The 9,169-nt window shown below is 39.8% G+C and overlaps 1 long non-coding RNA gene across 1 annotated transcript; it reads right to left on the reverse strand.

Moving 5' to 3' along the window:
- Positions 1-1,525: 1,525 nt before the first annotated feature.
- On the reverse strand, positions 1,526-9,154 carry LOC113886375. Its single transcript, XR_003509422.1, has 4 exons — positions 8,566-9,154; positions 8,264-8,347; positions 3,188-3,693; positions 1,526-1,603 (listed from the first exon to the last, which is right to left on the reverse strand). It is a non-coding gene; the product is annotated as an uncharacterized LOC113886375 (long non-coding RNA).
- Between the last annotated feature and the right edge of the window lie 15 nt (positions 9,155-9,169).

Raw genomic sequence — 9,169 nt, forward strand, 5'->3', positions numbered from 1 at the left:
TTAATTTGAGCAAACTCTGGGAGATAGTGGAAAACAGAGGAGCCTGGTGTGCTACAGTCCATGGAGTTGCAAAGAGTCGGACATGACTTAGTAACTGAAAAACAACAAGTATACAGATTATTCCAGTATGGGTTTAATTTACTTCTTTGTATCTATGTTTACCAACCCAAGGAAACTGGGGCTACCAGTTCGGCAGGATGAGATTGTTTATGGACCAGAGATTTTGTGTTGTATCTTGGACTGCATCTACCCAGAGTCATTATTCTTAAGCCATTAAGGAGCACATTGAACTCTTTGAAAATGATATGATAGATCGAATCACTGCTCCCCATGCTTCATGAACTTCCTGTATTACAGTTCTACATCCACGTACTTACCATATAATTTTTCAGTGTCTCCTACTAGAGGAGGCAGAGGACATCTCCCCTCACCCCAACCTATGATGCATTTGCCTTGTAACTTGGTTTGGTCAATGAGATGTGGGCCAAAATGACAAGTGTGCCAGTTGCAGGCTGAGATCTCAAGAGGCATCTTATGTTTCAGTTTACTCTCCTGGACTCCGGTGACCCTTCATGAGAAGAACATGTCCCAGGTAGCCACTGGTCCAAGGAGAATGAGGAAATATGTGGCATAGGCTTGAATTCAACCAGCAGCCTGGAATCAAGCCTAACTGATTCCTGTCAAGCCTGGCAGAGCCACATCCAACCTACAGATCAGTGAGAGAGGAAATAAATATTTGCAGTTAAAAGCCTCTAAAAGTTTAATGTTGACTGATATGCAGCAAAAACATTTTCAAGCCAATGATTAAACAATTTTTTTAAAGTTTATGATGATTTGGCTCTGTGAAATTTTCTGATTTGTCTTAGGTTTCTTCATTTGAGTGATCAGGTAGCTCATTTATTTGCTGTGTGATTGAATTGACATTATTTTCAGATTTTTGTTTGTCTATGTCCATGATTGTTATGATCATTCTAATAACAGATGCAAAGTAACTGATTCTGATAACAGATGTAAAGTAACTGCAGTTATCAGGATGTTTAGATTTCATGTATTTAATTCTGAAGCAGCTTAATAAAACTGTGTGCATTTGAATAAAAGATTTTTAATTATCTTATGTTTTTCCTATTGTTAAAAAAACAAAGAGTTTTTAGGGGCTTCCAGGTCGCAAAGAGTTGGACACGACTGAGCGACTGAACTGAACTGATGGTGGTCCGGCAGTTAAGACTCCATACTTGCACTGTAGAGGGTGTGGGTTTAGTCCTTGGTGGAGGAATTAATATCCCACATGATGTAGCCCTCCCATCAAAAAAAACATAGAAGAAAAAAAACCTTTTAGAATAATGGCTTTATCTAAGAATAAAAAGACACTATATGTAATTCATTAAGCATCTTCCAGGACTTGTGGAAAGTATGTATACATATCATCATTTTCTTTAAAAAGAAATTTAATTTTTTTCATTAATACTTTCATAAGGTGGAAAGTTCCAAAGGCAAAAAAGAGAATGAAGTGAAAAGATTTCTTCTTACCCTGTTTCCCATGTTGCCCTGTCCAAGGGCAATTACTGTCACCCGTTTCTCTGGTATATTCTTCCAGTGATACTATCTGCACATACAAACATGTACATCATTATGTGTGTATATTGTGTTTCCCTGATTTTTAAAAACCAATGTAGTATTAACATTGGTTAATATAATGTGACAACATAAATGGGAAAAGAATTTGAAAAGAAGTGGATATATGTATACGTATAATTGAATCACTATGTTGTAACCCGAGACTATCACATTGTTTATCAACTATACTCCAATATAAAATAAAAATATTATATTAATCTATAATGGAAAATAATCTGAGAAAGAATACATATTCATACATATATAGCTGAATCACTTTGCTGTACACCTGAAACTAACACATCATTATAAATCAAATATACTTCAATAATAATAAATTTTTAAGAAAAGAAAAAAAATGTGTTTAGGGAATTTCCTGGTGGTCTAGAGGTTGAAACTCCATGCTTCCACTGCGGAGGGACCCAGGTTCTGTCCCTGGTTGGGAAACTGAAATCCCACAAGCTGTGCTTATAGTATGGCCAAAAAGAATTTAAATTTTTAAAAAATATATTTTTAGATTAATATGTAAAGGGTTTATTATTGTATATTAAATGAATATTTTTTATGTCTAAGTTCTAATTTCTAAAATGATAAATGTTACTATATGTAATCCATATAAACTAAAGATATTTGGGGTCCTCAAAAAATTTCAAGAGTGTAATATGGTCTTGAGATTAAAAAGTTTGAGAACTGCCCTTCTATTGCACAGATGTATGGGCTTTCTTTGTGGCTCAGCTGGTAAAGAATCTGCCTGCAATGCGGGAGACCTGGATTTGATCCCTGGGTTGAGAAGATCCCCTGAAGAAGGGAAAGTCTACCCACGCCAGTAGTTTGGCCTGGAGAATTCCATGGACTGTATATTCCATGGGGTCGCACAGAGTCGGACACGACTGAAGCAGCTTAGCAGCAGCAGCAGCAGCAGAGCAACTGTCACTTCACCATATTTTAGTCTGTCCCACGACAATGGACATTTCAATCGTTTTCAGTATGTTGCTACTTCAAGCCATGCTGGAATGAATAACCTCCTGCTGCACATGTGCTCAGTTGCTTCAGTCGTGTCCGACTCTTTGCGGCCACCAGGCTCTTCTGTCCACGGGATTCTCCAGGCAAGAATACTAGAAGGGGTTGCTATGCCCTCTTTCAGGGCATCTTCCCCACATAGGTATCGAATCTGAGTCTCCTGCCTCTCTTGCATTGCAAGCGGATTCTTTACCCACTGAACCACCTGGGAAGCTCTACATGCTTTATTTCCCAAATGTGAGTAAATTGGTTTTGTGTGGAATTAGAAGTGAGATTGCTAGGTCAATGTACCAGGACAAAGTCCACAATAATATCTATCATCTCATTCCATCCTTGTAATTACCTTATAAGGTAAGACTTGTCAATAATTCCCTCTTACATATGAGAAATCAGAAGTTCAAAGATGTTAGATAATTTTTTTTAGAGTCATTGGGTTAAGAAACTGCTACAGGGAAAGGAGTAAAACTATTTTATCAGACTCCATGCTTTGAACCACTATTCTGAGTTATGGTTTCTCTATGCAGTACACACTCCTTCAGTTTAATTCACTTACCTGATAACAGGCTCTGTTCTTGCCTTAACCCAAGTTATTTCCTGGCACAGAACAGTCCTGAAATTAGATGAACTGGCTTCTCAGAGCAGAAATCACCACCAGAAAATGATTTAAGTGCTAAGAAGAACAGGGCTTTTATTTTGACTCACAAGAATTTCTGCCACCAGGTAATCTGGGAAATGAATTTTAGAATGTGATGCAGTTAAAACTGAAGCACATAATTCCTTTTTAAAATCTATATTTATTTATTTTTGGCTGTGCTGGGTCTTCATTGATGTGCGAAGGCTTTCTCTAGTTATGGGCAGAGCAGGGGCTACTCTCCAGTTGCGGTGTGCGGGCTTCTCTTTGCAGTAGCTTCTCTTGCTGGGAAGCAAGGACTCTAGGTGTGTGGGATACTGAAATTGCAGCTCGAGGGCTCTAAATTGCAGGTTCAGTACTTGTGGCCCATGGGTCTAGTTGCTCCTTGGCATGTGGGGTCTTCCGAGATAGGACTGAATCCATGTCTCCTGAATGGGCGGGCAGATTCTTAACCACTGGACAACCAAGGAAGTCCTAATTCACATAATTCTCAGAGTAAACTTTATAACCAAAACTATATGTCAAAATTACATTATGTATATCTACTTTCCACCCCATGAAACTTACACTGTAGTTACCTTTGTTTAAGCAGCATCACTTTTTTTTCTTAAATACACAAAAAAGGCAACCCTAAGAGTTTTGAAAGAAATAATTTTGATTATTTATAAATATATTTGAAAATACAAATAAATATTTAAAAGAAATATAATAATTTTTTTTTAACCAGACCTGGCACTCACAGAATTATCTTCTGATACAAAAAATCTGGCCACTCCCCAATAAAAATCCTTCAGTGGACTCCTATTTCTTATACTTCAAAGCTCATAAAAGGCCATTTGCAATTGCTCTTACTTCATAAATTCTCCTACACATATATTTTTGATCTGTTTTAAAATAGTTGCAGATCTCAGAGATTTATTTCCTTGTTTGAACAGGTTACTTCAAATAGGTTGGACATACAGTGAAACCAGCAAAACCTCACTTAACATAGGCCATAAAACTTTATATGTGTAATATTGCACTCTTTTTCTCTGAGAAGGTCTCCAAATTGTGTATGTTTTGGGACCCATGAAACCTGGATCTACCTGTCTTTTTGCTAGGAATGCCTTTTTCCAAATGCCGTGCCTTTGAAAACTGTCAACTGTTAACAAATCAGGGAGGGCTTACCTGAGCACTCCAGTCTGATTTACATGCTTCTTTCACACTCACAGTTTATGTTGCTATCTTGTCACACTGTGTGGTAAGACTCTTGTCACGCTGGTTTAATTGCTTATCTCACTCAGCAGACTATGGCTCTCTTTCTGTTTCCTCTCTCTCTATATATAAAATATAGACTACATATATACAATGGGGCTTCCCAGGTGGCGCTAGTGGTAAAGACTCTGCCTGCCAATGCAGGAGACGTAAGAGATGAGGCTTCCATCCCTGGGTGGGGAAGATCCTCTGGAGGAAGAAATGGCACTCCACTCCAGTACTCTTGCCTGGAGAATCCCATGGACAGAGGAGCCTGGTGGGCTACAGTCCATATGGTTCCAACCAGTGGGGCTCAACTGAGCATTTGAGCACATATACAATGTAACTATCTCCATGAAAGCAGGGGCCATGTTGAGTGGACTAATGAAAAAAATCAACTTTTTAGCAAGAAAATCTAGCTACCTATAATCTGTTATGAAATAACATTTTGGAGGTTTTCTGTTAGTATATATTTGCTGCATATTCTTTTGCTTTTTTCAAGCACAATTGGAAAGAAATGCTGAATGGTTAAAAATAAATATATGGGAGTAAAACTTAAATTGAGAAATTATATCATCATATTTTTCTGCAAACAAGTGAAAAGATTGCTAAAAGTAGAGGTGTTGGCAAAATTTCTAAGGCCCCAAACTATGAACTGATTTTTGGAACATGGTGATCACATCATTCGAATTGTCAGCCTCTTCCCCCTGATTATCTCTCAACTCCATATCATCAAGTCCAGCCTCAGCCTAGGTTCTCAGCTGACCTTGTATTTGCCTATTTCAGCTAGTGGAATACCACAGTGGACAAACAAGGCGAAACTGAAATCGAAAGTTTGGGTTTGTCAACAAGTGTTCTTTGAATAGTTACTATACGCCAGTTTTAGAACTTCGTTTAGAAATACCAGAATTGCTTTATTCTTGAGAGCTATATTTCTAAGCCATAAACTTTAAAAACAAATACTTTGAGTTACATAGTTTTAGGTCTGCTCTTGAAAGGATGTCCATTATACTTTGAGTTTGAAAAGTAATGGACCCATTTTTGTCAAGATCAAATATAATATACTGTACATATCATATTTATTATACGTTCATTGAAAAAGGCATGGAAAATACATTATATACTGAACAGTAATTATCTTGTGGCCAAGAGCAGAAAGTGGAACTTTCTTTCATTTTTTAATATTTATTTAATTATTTGGCCACACTTGGTCTCAGTTGCACTACTCAGGATCTTCCATCTTAGTTGCGTCATTCAAGATCTTTCGTTGTAGCATTCAGAGTCTTAGCTGTGGTATGTGGGAATCTAGTTTTCTGACCAGGGATCGCACCCCGCTTCCTGCCTTGGGAGTGTGGAGTTTTAGCCATTAGACTACCAAGGAAGTCCCTCATTTTTTATTTATATATTTGTACTTGAATTCTTAAGAATAAGCATGCATTACTTTTATGATTGTAAAATGTCTAAATAACAAAGAATGTTTTAAGTGGATACAAATTTTCTTCATGTTTTGAGCAGTCATGTGATAAGTTGCTTCAGTCACCTCTGACTCTTTGCGACCCTATGCACTATAGCCTGCCCAGGCTCCTCTGTCCATGAGATTCTCCAGGCAAGAATACTGGAGTAAGTTGCCATGCCCTTTTCCAGGGGATCTTCTGATCCAAGGATCAAACCTGCATTTCCTGTATCTCCTGCAGTGCAGGTGGATTCTTTACTACTGAGCCACTGGGGAAGCCCTTGAGCAATCATATACATACATATAATTAAAATATGCAAATATTTTACATATATACATACACACGGGGCTGTCCCTGGTGGCTCAGACAGTAAAGAAATCTGCCTGCAATGTAGGAGACCTGGGTTCGATCCCTGGGTCGGGAAGATTCCCTAGAGAAAGGAATGGCTACCTACTCCAGTATTCTTGTCTGTAGAATCCTATGGACAGAGGAGCCTGGTAGACTACAGTCTACGGGGTTGCAAAGAGTTGGACATGACTGAGCAACTAACATACACACACACACACACACACACACACACACATACATATACTCATATATATATATACTGTAAATATTATCCCTGCATATTATTTATACAAACTGGATTCACATGTTAAAGATAATATTTCACCTGCTGGAAGTGCTAATTATCTGTTTATAAAGGGGTTGCTTTTTAATTCTCATTCTCGTATTTCCTTTTGACTTTTTATGTTTACTGCTACTGCTAAGTCGCTTCAGTAGTGTCCAACTCTGTGAGACCCCATAGACGGCAGCCCACCAGGCTCCTCCATCCCTGGGATTCTCCAGTCAAGAACACTGGAGTGGTTTGCCATTTCCTTCTCCAATGCCTGAAAGTGGAAAGTGAAAGGGAAGTCGTTCAGTCGAGTCCGACTCTTAGCAACCCCATGGACTGCAGCCTAGCAGGCTCCTCCGTCCATGGGATTTTCCAGGCAAGAGTACTGGAGCGGGGTGCCATTGCCTTCTCCGTTCTATGTTTAGTATATACATTTTAGTGTGATGACATCATTTACATCAAAAAGGTACCTGATTTCCTAAGACAGAGGTTTTTTTGGGGAAGAGTTAAGTCCTCTTGTAAACACTGTGAACCAAGGGAGGAGTTTAATTATTTTCCTCAAAAAAAAAAAAAAAAGAAAGAAAGAAAAGGAAAGAAACAATAACCAGTTGGTTTGATTTTTTACAATAGCTCTGGGAAACCCACTGTTTCCTGGTCAGGTGTAGTACTTTTTCCAGTTTATTCCATGAGATTATAATTGGGCTGTAAGTATGATAAGGGCCAGGCCCAGCGCCTATCATGGTCACCGATGAACCTAGCATAGAGATGGGCTTAATGTAGGTGCAGAGAGCATTAAAAGAACTGGCGTTGAACCTGTCACGGGAGAAGTTTCATGCATTCATTTGTATATTTAAAAATACTGATGATCTCGTTCTTGGAGTACATAAAGTAAAAGTGTATTCTTGTAAATAGTATTTAAATCAATTTAAATACGATTGTATAACACTCTTGAGTTTTCCCCGTCTTTTGTGGGTACATAGATTTGCTGATTTATATGCTAAGCATATACTGTTTACTCTCTGTGTAGCTTCGGAGGGACACAATAGAAGCCAAATCAGAGCTATGAAAACTTATTTTTTAAACGTTCACTTGGTTGTTAAGATGATTTAAAAAATAAGGAAAGACAAGGTATTTTCTGTAACTAAAAGTTTAGTAACTAAGTTCAGCTTTAAAATTACAAGGAAAACTATTAGAAGGGCTGTTTTACTGCGGACATGTGCCTTGAGAAAAGAGGAACTTTGACAGTTTCTCAACTTTATTATAACTAAGAATCATCACTAACAATGGTATTGAGATTCATAAATACTTATTCAACAATATTTAGTAGCTTCAAATAACAAAAAATAAGTTCTCCTCCCTAGGCTTTCATTCATTTGCGGTATCACGTTAGGAAGAAATGAAAAACACATGTCAAAACAATCTTGTACACTTTAAATATGTGCTACTATGTATCAATAAACCTCAATCAAGCTGCTGAAAAACCCCAAAAAGAAACAAAAAGAAACGAAAATGTTAACTTTACATAGGACAAATAAAGGAATTACTTCATTTTTAAGAGCAGTTTCTTCTGGGGAAGAAGTACCTCTGCAGAGCCTAGTAGCCTGAGGGCAATGCACATTTTATGTAATTAATACCTATTTTTTTTTCCAGCCTACATTTAGATTACTATGTCGACTCAACGAAAACAAAACCCACCATTTGTGTTGTGTGGCAGCTCCTCCGCACTTGAATGCTCTGTGTTTTGCGTCATTTCCAGCCTCCAAATAGGACTTTAGAAACCTGGGAAAAGATTCTTTCAAGTATTTATGTAGTATTTCTTAGGTGACCCAAACTGCGAACCCTAGGGGTGTTTCGAAGGGGCTATCGGCTCGGGGCTGGGTGAGGCTGTAGTGAGAAAGCTTTCCTAGAACTCAGGACTGGGTTCCCAAATATCTCCTCCACATGCCTCATAGAAAAGCCTTCCTCTTTTCCTCTCTCTCTCTCTCTCACACACACACCTTCTAAATCAAGGGCTTCAACTCTAGACAGTCAACTGAGGTGTTTTTTGTCTGTGGCAGTGGAAAGCGGCGCGCCGGGGCCGAGTCTAGCTCTTCCCGAGCTTCCGGGTGAAGCCGGCGTTTCCCTCTGGCCCTCGGCTCTGGGAGGGGACGGTCGGCCGCGACAGCGGGGCCCGCCCAGGCTCTCGGGAGCACCTGAGTCGCAGGACGCGCCAGGGGTAGGCGGGGCGCGCCAAGCGCCCCTTCTCGGTTCAGCCCTGGCTTTCCGCTGCGGCCGCCTGGCTGCCGGAAGGGCTGGTGATTGACAGAGCGCCTCAGCGGCCGGAGCGATGCGGAGGGAGGGTCGAAGAGCCGGCCGCTGAGAGCTAGCCTTAAATCGGTTGGGTTGGGCCTCGGGAATAGCCTCCCCCGGGCCCACTGGCCTCCCTGAATGGGTTGTTATGGCAACAAATGACCGAACAGTCCCTTACGAATCGGCCAATGAGAGAGGCCGTCTTTTCCACCCCACTTCTGAGAAATAGGTGTTGCGAAAGCCCGGGTAGGATCCCGAGAAGAAGGTGGTGCCAGGACGTTCAGCGGAAGGGCCGGTGGCGGGGCTTATGAC

Source organism: Bos indicus x Bos taurus, chromosome 29, assembly GCF_003369695.1.
Source record: "Bos indicus x Bos taurus breed Angus x Brahman F1 hybrid chromosome 29, Bos_hybrid_MaternalHap_v2.0, whole genome shotgun sequence".
In the NCBI taxonomy this organism is placed as follows: Eukaryota; Metazoa; Chordata; class Mammalia; order Artiodactyla; family Bovidae; genus Bos; species Bos indicus x Bos taurus.